The sequence below is a fragment of the Ptiloglossa arizonensis genome, chromosome 7, assembly GCF_051014685.1.
Source record: "Ptiloglossa arizonensis isolate GNS036 chromosome 7, iyPtiAriz1_principal, whole genome shotgun sequence".
NCBI lineage: Eukaryota > Metazoa > Arthropoda > Insecta > Hymenoptera > Colletidae > Ptiloglossa > Ptiloglossa arizonensis.
Window position 1 is genome coordinate 17,125,963 of NC_135054.1, and position 16,139 is coordinate 17,142,101.

At 43.2% G+C, this 16,139-nt stretch overlaps 1 protein-coding gene across 3 annotated transcripts in view; it reads right to left on the bottom strand.

Annotated features, from left to right (window-relative positions):
• Positions 1–16,139, bottom strand: part of LOC143148994 (A disintegrin and metalloproteinase with thrombospondin motifs 15) — a 159,339-nt gene that overhangs the window by 104,552 nt on the left and 38,648 nt on the right. The gene's annotated exons all lie outside the window — the stretch shown is intronic.

A 16,139-nucleotide genomic window follows, 5' to 3' on the forward strand; every position in this document is an offset into this window, starting at 1 on the left:
GAGCGAGCGAGATAGAGCAACAACGAACGAGCCTCGCATTACATGCTCCTCGGTGGCCGAAAATAAAAGTTGTACTCTTCGTTGTATTTTTACGAGAGTGCTGGCAAAAGATTGGAATCATTCTTCCGATGAAAATGAGTCCAAACACGACCTTCTTCGAATTATTTTCAATTATGCATTGTACAATGAATCGTTTGTTAAAAACTTTCAACTATGTTTAATTAGAAAGGTTTAATCATTTTCGTCGGAAGAACTTCGTCATATTGGCGACACTCTCGCGAGGATACCAAGGACGATTCGAAAACTTTTATCGAGGTAAAATTTGTAACTGTTATCGAGGTTTCTCAAAATTTCTTGCACGTTCCACGTTATCAAGATTCGAGAAACTGTGCATCGATTCGTCTAGTTGCAGCTCGATTTGAAACAGCCCACTTTTCTAGAAGAACGATCGTCGCTTTAATTTCGATTCGATGCTGGTCGCTTTCGAGATAAGCCGATGTATCGACCGTCCTGTGCTCCAGGGACGATAGTACGCTCGTTGTATTATCGAGACGCTGATTCGACGTTAAAATACTACGGTACAAATTGAAACGAGAATTTCGTGCGATAACTTTGCGCTTCTGCGTTTAATTGAATTAATCGTCAGAGTCTGTATTTTACTCGCTCGAGAGATAAGACGGAAGAGAAAAAAGAGCAGATGATGGAAACCCGTACGAACGCAGTTGCGTAATTGGCTGCTTAGAATCGATTAACCGACCTTCGTTCCCGCGCAAAAATTGAAATTCTTTTCCGATATCTCATCAACCTTAACCAACAACGCTGCAAGTGTGCACCCGCGGAGCTTTGACGATGATTTATGCACTCGGACCCGTGACGTCTCTACTCGCGGAATAATATTGGGTTGTGACTTGTGTTATTTTTTTTAATTTTTTTTTTAAACGTTGCACAAAAGCTGCATTCATGTTTTTATATATATTTTGCAACTTCCGTTCGATGTTACGAACATCTGCCGATTCGGTATCGTGTCTACCAGAAAAATTATTGTATTATTCATCGTCAAATATTTACTATTGGATTCCTCGATATTGTTTGAAAGTGATCTATCGTAGCGAAGAATAAAATTCAATTGTTACCGACTGGTTCTCACGTTAATACAATAATATAAATTGATTCCGAACACATTTTTTAAAATACAAATATGAATCGAACGTATCGTGTAGTATCGAATCCGTGCCAATTTATTCTAATCGCTTTTGAATGTCGTTTCGGAGGAGCTTGATTATATAAATAAATAATTATCGGAGTCGGTTAGCGGGATTAATCAACCGAGTCGATTATCGAATGCGACTCTGGACGATCCGTAGATTTAACGCCCGCTGTTAGATTTCATTTCGTCGACACTCGAAAGACTCGAGTGCTCGACCGTGTAAACGAAATACTATAAATAAACGTTCGAGGAACGGACCAATAGATTCGATTCTCTGTCCTTTGTAACGCAAGACGTTGTTGAATCGGGAAAATTATCCTGAAAGTGTCCTCTTTTTTTTCGAAAATCCCAGTGGAACGTTTCGAGATCGATTTTGGTATTGATCGAAATCATTTGAAAACGATTGATGTACTTTGGAACATTGAAATTTAACAAATAATATAATCCACGCTATTGTTCCCTCCTGATCGTGGTACAATCTAGATCTTGCATCGAAGTTTGAACTTTTTTCATACAGATCGAAAGTTTACAACGATACACAAATCTACCTCAACAATGTTAAAGTTTCGTTCACAATGAATCTCTAGCTGCCCAATTCTCTAAATCCTTGCTGGTGAAAAAGCTTCGTGCCGCGTAAAAAAAAGGTCCGAACTTTGGCTCGAGATTCCACGTTGCTGCATCTGAAAGCTTAGTAAGCAGTGACTTAGAACTCTGGCCCACGATGACCTTTAGTTTTGCGTCAACCTATCTGAACTTTCGCTCACGATGATATCTATAGTCGGGGCAAAAGATATTGGACGCGTAAGGTCACTCCGAAGCTCGAGTCGTTGAATGGCTCGGTCTATTCTTCTTCTTCTTCTTCTTCTTTTTCTAATTGTCAGCTTTTGAAAACAATTAATCACTTGGAACAGTCCATGACTTCGAAGAATATAGTAGTTTGTTCCTCGAGGCAAAGAACACGACGACAGTAGAATAAAGAGGATTCTTCTCAAATCCAGGATTTCGGTACACTGTCAGAGCTCTCACGGTTCAACCTAGAGAGTTCTAGTTGACTCTAGTCCTTAAAGCTCATTTTAACACCACCATCAAAACTGTACACGCTATAAGCGTGTAAGTAACCATAATCGAGTGACACCTTTGAACTTAGAGACTCTCGTCGTTGATGATTCTAGCTCTCATAGTTCAACTCAGAAAATTCTAACTAGTTCCAGCCTTTGAAGCTCATTGTAAAAACACCACCATCAGGATTTCGGTACACTGTACACGTTATAAGTGTAACAATAATCGAGTAACACCTTTGAACTTAGAGACTCTCGTCGTTGATGATTCTAGCTCTCATAGCTCAACTCAGAGGGTTCTATCTAGTTCTCTACTCTAGAGAGCTTTCTAGAGCTCTAGCCTTTAAAGCTCATTTTAAAAGCACCACCATCAGGATTTCGGTACACTGTACACGCTATAAGCGTAACAATGATCGAGTGACACTTTAGAACTCGGAGACTCCCATCGAGGACTCTGACACCTAGACCCAAAGTGTTCTCAAACCTTTAACAACACCACCATCGACAGCTGTTGACTGCCTAACCCTGATAACGTTCTTGGACGAAGTCACACTCTAGCGAACAAGGCCATTCATTAACGAATGATCCGTTTCGTTAACGAGTGCAAGGGAGAGGCTCCGCGCGCAACACGATCCGCGGAATATTACCTTCAACTAGATCGACCTTCGACGAATTCACGGTAGGGCGATTCTTTGTCGCGATTCGATCGTAAATCTTCGATAAACGATTCATTCCGTGCCGCGAATGCCGATCTAACTGGCGTGTTACGCGAACCCATTAAGTGGATTCCAACAATGACAAACGATTTCCTGATTTTCAGATAATGACGTAGACATAATTCAACGGAAAGGGATGCCAGGCTCGCGATTCTCTTTGCCGGTTGCGTGACGCTAATTAAACGTCGGCCGAACGGGACAATCGATCGGTGATCGGGAAAACCGCGCGAAAGCAATAATCGGAAGAAAACCACGGGGACGGTTTTCATGGAACGTTTACGCCCGATACGAGGGTGGGGGTTAATTGCGCGCATCCACGCGCGTAATGGACAGGTGCAATTACATCGATCGGTATTTAAGAATGGAAAAACAATGTGTCCACTTCCCGAGTGCAGCGGGAATCGAAGCGTGGAATTTTCCTTGAGCGTTGAAAGGTTGATTAACGACGGACAAGCTGAACCGTTTCTTGAAAAACTGTGCTACGATATATGTATATATATATTGCCTTCGGATCGAGGCTGTAATTTTCTTGTTACCTGGTCGTGCAAGGAGACCACGGGACACCGATCTCGATGAAACTTTGAAGGAATTGTTTCAATCTAAACAATTACTGTTACCGATTACTTTTCCATTTCAAGGGAAACGTATCCGAGCCTATCTATTGTATTATTTGTATTCGTACAATTTTTGAATAATTTTTAATCCAAAAAATTACAGTTGATAATTTTCTGATTTCAAGGGAGACGTCCAAATTGAAATTGAATGTTTCCCTAGTTCCTAAACAAGTGCCCTTGAAATTCATCGGAACGTGTAGAAGTTCCGGAACGTTCTTTCGAATCGAAGTCCGATATGTCCCAGATCCTCGAACTCGGTACCTCCAAAATTATTTTGCTGATGAGAAATGTCGTCGCGAGTATTGTAACGTTGAGAGCGCTCGAAGAAATTCCCCCTTCAAGTTCGCGCTCGATAGATAAAATTACAACGACTCGATGCAATTCATTAAAACAATATCGAGGGAACGTCCAGTTAATCCGTATAAACATTTGACCGATAATCTTCGCGCCAATACACTTGGACGACCTGCGTCGTCAATTGGGTTGCAACACTTAACGAGATACCCGATCGTTTAACTCGCCGATTCGCGTAATTAATAACCGCGATTTTCAACGGAGGAAAAAATGAACGACGGGTCGACCGATGACCCTTCCAATGGATTTTTACGCATTCTTGTCGCAGAAGCGATTTCCCGCGCATTGTTTCGCCAGCTCGCGGCGGGACAACAACAACACGTGTCGCGCGTACGCGCAAACAGCCGAACGTTCAGATAAGGGAGCCTCGTTTCAGCGAGCTGAACACGGCAGTAGGAGATTGCGCGAATTCCTCGTTGGTTCGCCGCGACTTCGTTCGCTCGCGAATCGCTCCAAGTAGCGACTTTGTAAAAATTACATCGACTCTCTCGTAAAGTTTAGGAACTTGTGTTCCTGTGTCTATGGAACTCTTCGAACCTCGATATACGTACTCTTGGATCGGTCCTATCGCTACTTGAAAGACACTACCTCTGATTTCCTCTCGAGAGCTCATAGGTGTGTTCTGAAGATGTTCTAACACAGATCTTCTAATCACATATAAAATAATTTAGGTAGTCGTGAGCGTTATATATAGAACTCTTCGAACCTCGATATATGTACCCTTGGATCGGTCCTATCGCTACTTGAAAGACACTACCTCTGACTTCCTCTCAAGTGCTCATAGGTGTCTTCTGAAGATATAAATAATCTAGGTACTATATCACATATAAAATAATTTAGGTACACATGGACGTTATATATGGAATTCTTCGAACCTCGATATATGTATCCTAGCATCGGTTTTATCGCTACCTAGAAGACACTACCACTGACCCTCCCTCAAGAGCTCACAGAAGTCTTCTGAAGATCTTCTTCACACATAAAATAATCTAAGTACGCAGAGGCACTATATATGGAACTCTTCGAACCCCGATAAATGTACCCTTGGATCGGTCCTATCGCTACCTGGAAGACACTACCTCCAACCTCCCTTCAAGAGAGCTCTCGAGCGTAGGTAGGTCATCCACGAGCGTAGGCGTCTTCGGAAGATCTTCCCCGCGTATAAAAAAGAAATCTGGGTACTCACGAGTGTAATATATGGAACTCTTCGCACCCCGATAAATGTACCCTTGGATCGGTCCTATCGCTACTCGGAAGACACTACCTCCGATCTCCCCTCAAGTGCTCGTATCTTTCGAAGACTTTTCGCTCGTAGGAAAAATCTAGGTATCCGTGAACACTGGACGCGGAATTCTTGCTGCACCGATACGTGTATCGTTGGATTGGTCCCATCGCTACCTGGAGGAGACACTGGAACGTGAAGGGTACCGGGGAAAGCTTGATAAAGGAAGCCCGGAGAACGCTCCCAGACTTCGTTTCAATGATAATTCTAAGGTTGTCCCGGTCGACGATGAAGGAACTCGGCTGAACGTTTCAGCCGTAGCTCCGGCTGAAACGGAACAATGAGCGGAGAAATTTTGACGTCCCACTCGGAGCCGCTGCAGTATCGTGGACCGTGTCGCGGAACAAAGGGACTTTACGTCATGTCCGCGGAGATTAAACGCGCTTACTAAATGTCGACGCGTGGGCGGCAGCCGCGGCTCCGTGCATTGTACAATTGCATAACAATGCACCGCACGCTCGAACGGGGAAAAGGGATTCGGTGATCCTAGGACAACGTCGTTACCGATTATGCGCCCGATACGCGCAACGAGGAACAAACATACTGGGACAGCGGAGATAAGGGAACAGTAATAACGCAGGGTGCACCCGTGTCACGGTCTAACCGCGATTATGCTCGCCTTGCGCGACCATTTTACCGCGTACGATTTTTTAAAACGGCTTATCGACTCGAAACTGAATACGATTGAATTAATCTTTGCGCAGTTTCCATTTTTACCCCGTGAATTGACGCGAACGGAGGTTCGCTGAGTTTGTTCGTTCTTTCTTTCGCAATCGGGAATAAATAACTTTTCGTTGCATCCGTGTCCAAGTAATAGTATCTATGTTTTTTTTTTTTTTATTTGAAAAATAATCATCGAACAGCAGAAGAACTCACTCCGATCGAGGACACCATAATAGGGTACTCCTCTAGCGAGGTACCGGATACCCCGCGCGCCTACTTAGACCTAGCCTAAGATCGAGTATCGTAGCTATTTCGATCGCGAACGAGCGTGTACCTTTATTCGAAGTATGATCAAAGAACAACGTAATGATGGCTTAGCAGAGCTGCTCGCCAAGAATACAATGGATTGAGCAATGCCTAACAGCCGTCGTTTAAACAAAATTGCAAAACGGGTACACGGTCGTGTAACGCAACTGAAATCGAAACCAACCCCGTGAATTTATTGGGTGGTAATATCGTCGTCGATTTAATCCTGTTACTCGCATTCTCGTCACGTCATAAAGCTGCTGAACTGGCCGCCCGGATTGGCTCCGGCTCTTACAATGTGTCTCTATTACACCGTGCCACGAATCGATAAAATATTTGCATCGGTGGACGATTCTTCAACGCGGTGGTCACCGGTGACCGGCCCACCGAACTCGCAACGTCACCTCGAAACGCGTACGAGAACGTACCTCGATACTTGTACATTTGAACGTTACCATCGATACTGGAAAATAAAAAAATACACCGTGGAATATTTATACTTTTTGCGCAAACATCGGGGATATTAGCCTTCCAACAATTTCCACGAATGAGACCACGTCTGGGTCCGAAGTGACCCAGTAACTTCTTTCTCGCACGAATATCTCCAACGAAGATTCCAATACTCGATCGTACTATTCGTCGTTTCTAAGGAAAGCTGTATTAACGATCGAGTAATGCGAAGGTCTGTCTGGGTCCGAATAGACCCAGTGCAGCGATGCAACGAGGTTCGAATATAGAAAACTGACGCGTTGAGGATGAAAAATTGGAAAGATTGGTCTCGGATCGTGTACGGTGAACTCGTTGAATGGAATCGAGGAATACGTGGAAGCGTCAATTGCAGTTCGTTCGCGGAAGTGTCAATTACGAAAGTTGTCAAAATGTGGAGAATGAGAAACGAATGATTAATGGTTGGAGCGATGCTCGGACGAGGGGTACCTCGGTATCGGACTTCGTTCTCCGAAGTCTTTCCGGAAGCAGCTTCCCCTTCGAGAAACTTATCGTGTGAAAGGATGGAGGGACCGCGACTCCGACCGCGAGAAATATGCGGTCAACCAAGAAATCGTATACTTTTCTTCGAGATACTCGACCTTTCGTCGCGCGACCTTGACGACTATCTGCGAAACCACGTTTCGTTTAAGCGGTCATAAAAACAGCCTCTTTTTCTTGCTACCATCGTTTCAGGAATCTCTTTTACAGCCTTGGTCGTCCTTGACTTTCGAGCAGAGGTGACGCTGGATTTATCGAACGTCAGTCTCCGCTCGATGAAAAGCGCTCGAAGCTTCGAACGACGAGTTCGTCGATCGTTTTAATATCGCGAGGAACCTTTGCAATTTTAATCAACAGAGAGAAGATCTTTAACTTTCATCTATCGGTATCCGTGTCTCTGTGAGAGTGAGCGTGCCTAGATCAGGGATCCAATCGATGTTCACGAGTCTGTTTTTAGGAACCCTAGGACTGTCTAGCCAAGAGAAGTTAAAAAAATTCACTGTCTCGGATAACGATCTCGAGGATCGCGAAAAGATATGTCTATCGACCGGTAAGCTCGTTCTTAGGAATTCTAGGACTATCTAAAGTTAAACTAGGACTATCTAAAAGTGAAAAAATAATTCTTGTCCCATGAAACGGTTTGAGAATCGCGGAAAGATAAGTCTGTCGGTCGTGAGACGTTCCACGTGAAAAAATTACCAGTAGGAGAACGTTACCAATGCGGAGAATACAGAGAATCGCAAACAGTCGCGAAGAGTCAACCGAACGCATTCATCGAGCATCGCATAGCAGAGATTCCGGTCGGTGGACAAACACTCTTACATCAGCGAACAAAATTAATCGCGCGCTGCGTACGGAAACTTGGTTTTCGCACCTTCTTAACGACCCACGCGGTATTAATTAAACAAGAGGAGGAACGATGAGCACGCTCCGAGGACACTCGTCGCGCAGCGATCGATATTAATTTTCGCGCAATTCCTCGGGAAACGGAGGTGATCGTTTTCGGAAAAGAAAAAGAAAAAAAGAAGAAGAGAGAAAGAAAGAAAAGATAGAATACACCGAATACAGGTCGGGTTTCGCGAGTAATAAAAGAAGAAAGCGAACGGGCTTCGTTGAAACGACGTCGAAGCGAAAACGCGAGTTGAAACGAAACGCGATGAGAAAACGTTTCTGAAAGGGACTCGGAGGCGGCAACGCGAACGCACAAGAAAACCGCTTACCGCGTGATAATCCGATATCCCGACACAGGATACAGAATATGGGGTGAGTGATAGACGGTATATAGTTGTAACGTACGAGCCGGGGACACGCGTTGTCGATCACGTGAATATATAGGAAGGTTAAGTAATTCTCACCGCCGGACACTGATAGATGCTCCGTCTGACAAATACGATAAACGGGAGACACATTTCTCGGAATGCAAGCCAACGAGAGTGCATTCCAACGTCTTCGCAGTTTCCCTGACCTCGGGAGACATCCAAACCCCATACTCAACCGGCACGTGTAACCATCGCGGAGATCACCAGAGGCTTCGATTTCTTCCCTTTCCTACCCGACGCGTTCGTTATCGATCTACGTCTATCCGAAGACTCTTCTTTCCAATAATTAACAACTCGTTGAAAAGAAGAAAACAAGAAAACAAGAACGAAACATCGAGTGCAAATCATTTAACCAGAGTTCTTCGACACCAATAGTCTATTTTATAATCTTAGGTAAATTCTATGAAATTCTATGAAATTCTATGAAATTTATCATTACTCAATTTACACCATTTCGCAGTTCGAACAGTGACAAATAATTTCGAAATATCTCGGGTCTTTGGAATAGTCTTACCGTTCCATAATTTCACTCGCGTGAAATGATTATTAACCGTCACAGGTTCTCGTTAGTGGTTTCTCCATTTGTTACGAAATAGTTCGTCGAGGTTCAATAGCACGTACCATTATATTTTATAGTTCGACCCGTGCAAAATAATCCCTGAGAATGTTGTCTCAGGGTCGTCTTGTTAGCGGTTTCTTCGCTTATTAGAAGATCAAACGTTGCGTCCGTAGGGGCGACTTTCCCACAGACCTGATACACCGTTTCGCGCCGAGTCGACCGGAATACCACAATGTTGGTACTATGAAATTCTCGAGGGAAACCGTAAACGTCCGTCTAATTAAATAGAAGCCTATTTTCGGTGCGGTCGAGTCGAAGTCTGGCCAGCTCGTGGTCGAAAGCGGCGGCGTGCCGACACAAACCGACTTAGCCGGTTCTGTTTGGTGCAAGCTTCCGGCAAACTGATGTCACCTCGCTTTTGTCCCAGGTCAGGATAATACGACCAGACCACCGGCCAAAATTACGCGGGGACAAAATAGACACCGTGGCCCACCGGGCACGTTCGTCGTTTTGGAATTCATACGACAGGTTCCAATTGTCCAGCTTCTCTTCTGTTTTAATTTCGAATCACGTTGGAACTCGTTGCGACAGAATAATGCAACCTACTCGCAACGATCGTTGTAAACGCACTCGTATCGGCCTAGGGAATTTTTTTCTCCACAAAAAAAAACACTTTGTGCTGAAACTTGATTCGATGCTGATTCTTTTAAAGTACATCTGGTCTAGGGAAATTCTTTTTTCTTAAGTTAGAAATATTTTGTCCTCGCTACCGTCCGAAAACATCTAAAGACGAAATCGCATTAGACACTGGTCCTTTTCGAACGAAACTAGCCTAAGCGAACTGTCAAGCGTTGATCCACTTTCTACAAATTTTGTAGCGGCCTGGGGAATTTTTTTCTCCAAAAAAAAAACACCTTGTGCTGAAACTTGATTCGATGCTAATTCTTTCAAAGTACACCTGGTCTAGGGAAATTCTTTTTTCTTAAGTTAGGAATATTTTGTCGTCGCTACCGTCCGAAAACATCTAAAGACGAAATCGCATTAGACACTGGTCCTTTTCGAACGAAACTAGCCTAAGCGAACTGTCAAGCGTTGATCCACTTTCTACAAATTTTGTAGCGGCCTGGGGAATTTTTTTCTCCAAAAAAAAAACACCTTGTGCTGAAACTTGATTCGACGTTAATTCTTCCAAACTACACCTAATCTAGGGAAATTCTTTTTTCTCGTTAAAATATAATTAGTCTGGGAATACTTTGTCCTCGCTACCGTCCGAAAACATCTAAAGACGAAATCCCATTAGACACTGGTCCTTTTCGAACGAAACTAGCCTAAGCAAACCGTCAAGCGTTGATCCACTTTCTACAAATATCTAGGTAGAATAGTTACCCGAATCGGATCAGTGTTTAGACTTACGAATCGTACACGAGGACTCAGGATTTAGACATAGAAGTTACGCCTGTCGAGGGAAAAAGTCGACTTGAATACACTCGGCCAGAAGGTACATTACAGGATCATTAGCTCGTAGATCATGAAATCTCGTTTCCCGGTCGCGGTACCATTAATCATCGGATTCAAAGATTCGCGGCTGTGGCAAGTGTTCCAGCACACCCTTGGTGCGTTGTCCACCCCGAACACCGCGAACACGCCTAACGATCTATAATCGTACAAATTCTACGATCGACACTGCGTAGATCCAGAAAGCAACTGTAATCTTACGGTCCAATGTCCACGTGAAAGTTAACCGACAAAGATTCGACGATATCCTTCCAACAGAAATCGATCTTCGTTCCAACGAATTTTCGTACGGTTACGTACAACGAGTGAATATTTATTTTGAACGGGGAATCAGGTTTGGTGACTCACGGTCAGAGTTAGACCTGTCTCGGGAAAAAGTTGTCTCGAATACACTTAGCCGGGAGGTACATTACGGATCATTAGCCCGTAGATCATAAAATCCCGTTTCTCAGTTGGAGCGCCATTAATCATCGGTTTCAAACATTCACGAGCACGGCGTGTGTTTCAGTGTAGCCTGGTGCAGTCCAACCGAAACTTAACTAAAAACGAGGGACAAGAGCCGGCAATCTCTGCTCGTATAGATTCAATTAGCCCTGGTGGAATTTTAAACGGCAATTTCGTAAATTCAATGCCAGGGGCAACGAAAGCCACGGTTGTACACCGTTGTTACGATTTTAACGAAGACTGTTGAACGAGCACACCCCAGGGGTAGGATACGAGGAGAGATTTTATTCCTCGAATAACATCCGTTCCCTCGGTGGAAACTCGACGAAAGCCCGAGTCTGCCGCGTACGCGAAAGACGAAATGTTTATGCAAAGAAAGGAGAGGAGAGTTCGATGCGCGGCGAGGGGGGTAGAGCGAGGGGGCCTTTTACGCGTCAAACAATGTCGTCCAGTTCAACGACACGTGGTGAGCTGGCGCCGTACGAAGCGAGGCAGACGACACTCTTCACAATGCCCTTTCTAACGAGCGTTCTTCACCTCCTTTCGAACGTTGTCGGCGTTGAATCGCGCGCGATCATTATCGGGCGTCGTAAAACGATGCTGGCTAGCGAAAGAAGACAGCAATTAATTCGCTGTTGCGCGTCTACGTTCGAGAACCGATCGGTTCGTTCGGTGCCTAGCGCGGGACCTTGTCTCTACCAATTGATCGGCCGACAGCGCTGGAGATAATTCAAGTTTGCGTCTTTGCTTCTTGGCGCGCAGGAGAAGAAAGTATTGTAATGGAGAACAATTTGAAGATTTGTTTTCTTTTGTACAGTAGTGGAAATAATTGAAGTTTGTTTTTCTTTTTTTGCTGGCGCGCTAGAAAAAAAAGTATTGTAATGGAGAAAAATTTGAAAATTAGTTTTCTTTTGTGCAGTAGTGGAAATAATTGAAGTTTGTTCTTTTGTTTGCTGACGGGCAAGAAAAAAAAAGTATTGCAATCGAGAAAAATTTGAAAATCATTTTCATTAACGACAAACTTGTCGACGACTTGGACTAGCTTTTCCTTTTTCTCAGGACTATTCTATTTTTTGGTACACGTTGGTTACCTTTAAGAATCGTATCGTAATCGATAAAAATTTGAAAATAATTTTTATTATCTAGCGCTTAACGTCGCATCGACCACCAGACGATTATACTTTCCGTATAAAATTCTACAATTCTCATTTCTTTTTCCATTAATCTAGTCTACTCCACGTATCGTTCAGTCATTTCGACCCAAAATACAAACAATCAACGCGAAAAGATTGAACGTCCCGTCATCCTAGGATACCCTTATCCAAACAATCGTGTCTATCGTTGGCCTAACCGAAATTCCGTCAAGTTTGGACAGTGGAGGTTTCCGAGTGCGTGCGATAAATTGATATCGTTGGTGTTGCAACGTTACAAAGTTGTAACGCGAAAAAGGTCAGAACTATCCCACATACCTAATAATAATTCGTACGGGGAACGCATTAGCGTAAATTTCAAGAGCATCGAACGATATCGCGCTGTCCCGATAGGCAGCTGGCCGTGGCTTCGGTTATTTCAGCCTGGACCGTCTTAGAAATAAGTTACAGCCGAACGACGAATATATCCTGCTGCGAGGTGGCGATTCGGGTTTCGCGAGCTGACAAAAATGTTTACGGATGAGAAGTTAAACGTCTGGCGGCTACACGCTCCGAGCCCCGTGGATTTTACAGCTTCGACATCTTTTGGTCGAATTGCTTCAAGGTCGAGGATCGTTGAAAACTTTTCGTGCCACCGGTTCCCTTCCTTCGTCGACCAGTTAATTCCACTCCTCATTGAATTCGGCCAACCTTTCGTTGAATGCTCCTTCATTCGTCGAGACGTCCACGTGTCATCAATTCTGCTTTACGAGCATTCGAGTGTTTTATGAACTACAGTTACATCTCGCCCTTCGCAGTTTTACAGTCAGGATGTACCCTGACCGTGGAGGTAGTTAAATTTTATAGATACGAAGATTTTTACACTTACCACGAATCCTGTCTACGACACCACCTCGATAATTGCGGACAAAATTTACCGAAATAACCATTGACAATATTATCGTAAAAATGTAAAAGAAAGATGGAAATTTGGTGTACATTTTGGTCGAGGATCGTCCTTTTCCTTTGTCCGAGGAAAATTCTTAAAATTGAGGTCTACTATGATTCTTCGCTACATTGAACATCGTTCCCTCTCCACTCGTCAGTACCACAAACGAGGTCCTCGTACAATCATCTAGGTTACATTTATCGAGGTTCTACCGTATACCGGTCGAATGAATCGCAGAAAAATGGAATCGAGGCAACCGATCCATAGTTAATGTCGACACGAGAATTAAACAGACTGAATATACAAATTTGTTCGCGTAAGAAAATTATTTCAGATAACCGGGACCGATCGTAATCGTCCGCTGTATTATCGACTGAAATACTGTCCCCGATATTGTCACCTTTTTTCCCCACATCGGTATAGTATCGTAAACGAGGTTCTTGTGCAATCGTTCAGGTTACATATATCGAGGTTTTACCGTACACGCTACCCGAGATCGATTCCAGGAACGCGTTGTTGTACTGTTCGCGAGAACGAGCCGAATGTTCGTTTTTAGCGTCATTTCGCAATTTTGTACGAGCTGTTGCAACTTTTGACGCATTGAGTCGGAAACTGTCGGGGCGAACACGGATATTAAATCTGAAAAATAGTCGGGAAAGTCGTGTACCTATCGTAAACCCAGTTGCGGGGTCTCGACAATCCCACGTGTAATTTATTAAGTTAGCGAAATAGTTGGACGTTTCTTTATTCGTTACGTTCGGCAGTAAAACACGGCAGTTCGTAATATTCGTGGCGGCGAGTGAAATGTTTTGCAGCGGTTCGATGTATCTAATCGTCCCAAGGATACGCGTACAGAAGTTTACGAGCGTAAAAGCGGCCGCGGTGTATCGGCGAGATCTTTCAACCGCGACGAAACGAATTGATCGACCGACTGGTGAGCGATCGATTGTCGTTAATGAATGTTATAATTTACAACAGCGCCGGACTTGATTTATCGTCGGTCCGACCGATGTGCCCCGTACCCTAATAATCGGTGAATCAAGTTTTCTATATCGTCTAATTGCGGCGCAATATTCGAAACGTTAATAGACCCGAGCCGCGATAAACGCGACTAACGCGTTCGTTTAGAATTTAATTAGAAGTTTGTCGAACGTCGAAGAATTCCGGAACAGACCGCGGAGTGAATTTCCGTTTCCAGTTTAGACGCCAATGCCATTAGCAGCGCACAATGACCACGTGTTATGCAACCGCGTTACAAGGTAGTAGTTTATATCATTCTTCGACCGTTAAATTATTTATACGCAAATTTTACCGGACGATATCTCTACAATTATCTCTGATAAACTCCCGATATGGATAGAGTTCTTTCTACCCGGGTTACAATACTTTTGGATAATTTGTTATGATTAAATAATAGGAGAGGTGGAATTGAAACGTTGGGTGAAAAGAATTCAAAAGTTTGGTAGAAATAATTCGTGGATATATTAGACAGTATATTGTTATCTCCTATATAATCATTTGATAGTAATTTGTTAAATTAGATAATGTTTAGGAAGGAATTAAAATGTTAGGTAGAAAGAATTCAAAGGTATGCTAGAAATAATTCATGGATATATTAAACTGTATATTATTATCTCGTATATAATCATTAGATAATAATTTGTTAAATTAGATAATGTTTAGGAAGGAATTAAAATATTAGGTAGAAAGAATTCAAAAGTTTGGTAGAAATAATTCATGGATATATTAGAGAATATATTATTATCTCGTATATTATTATTAGATAATAATGATACAATTAGATAATGTTTAGAAAGGATTTAAAATATTAGATAGAAAGAATTATCCAACAGTAATAAAACATTAAAGACAATCGCCAGGAGATGACAAGATTATTTAATAACAAGACCAAAAGTATACCCCAAAAGAAAAAAAGAAAGAAAACTTGATTTACCAGCGAGAAAAGACCGAAAATTGTTGCCCTACGATCGGAGCCACGTAATCGATGAATTCGTTTTCCCTAGTACACAATGTGTGAAAATAGTTACCGCCCACGTATCGGGGTTAGGTTTCAAAACAGCGTCTTGACCGCACCTTACCTTTCGTACAATCCGCGAGTGGTGCCGTTTCAATTTTCACTCGTAACCTCACGGGGCGTTCGAGTATCGTTATTGAATTATCGGTTATTGAAATACGCACGTAGGTCCCATACGCGCGGCGATACGTAAGTTATTTAACCCTTCGGGGACGCGAGACGTTTTTCTCCGTAAGTACATCGTTAAATTAATGCGGTGTACAGAATCACGGCGGGCAATAAATGGAAGCGGCACGGACGCGATATTTTACGTCTCTATCTGATAAAAGCAATGATGTCACAGGCTTCTGGCCGTTGGTTACAAAGGGTTAAACGTTGCTACGATAAGGGTTAAAAATGTTACGAGCAGCCCGGACCCGAACAGTGGCAACCGGTCCCCTAATGATCGTAGTATATTCTAATTAGAAAATAGCGTCCAACGTCGCCGAGCAGATTTCATTTTCTTTGTCCACCCTCGGCACGACAGTGATTGATGATCCGCGGAACGACGATGCTCTACTTAATGTATCTCGCATACATGAACTTGCGTACCGTCTCTTTACCTTCGGCGCGGATCGCTGGACTGGCTCCAGCTTCACGATAATCTTTCGAACAATTGTTTTGACATACATAGCCGGAGAAACGACAAACCGTGCCGCGATACAGCCGTAGATAATGAAAAGGGACCGACAGGGATTTCCGCAGATCAAACATCTTGTATCGATAAATCCCCTACACGATTTTATTGACGTTCAATGCCTCGTTAAAGCGTCATCGGTCGGATTATATTTCTTAAATTAGATCCGATCGGAAATGTCTACGAACGATGAAAATAAGACAGATGCGTAAACAACGGATCGTTTCGCGAGTTTTATCGCGACATTGAAGAAGAGAAATTGATTTTGTATCGTGAACGAAATAAATTAATCCGAAATAAATTTTTTAACCGGGGGACACTGTTT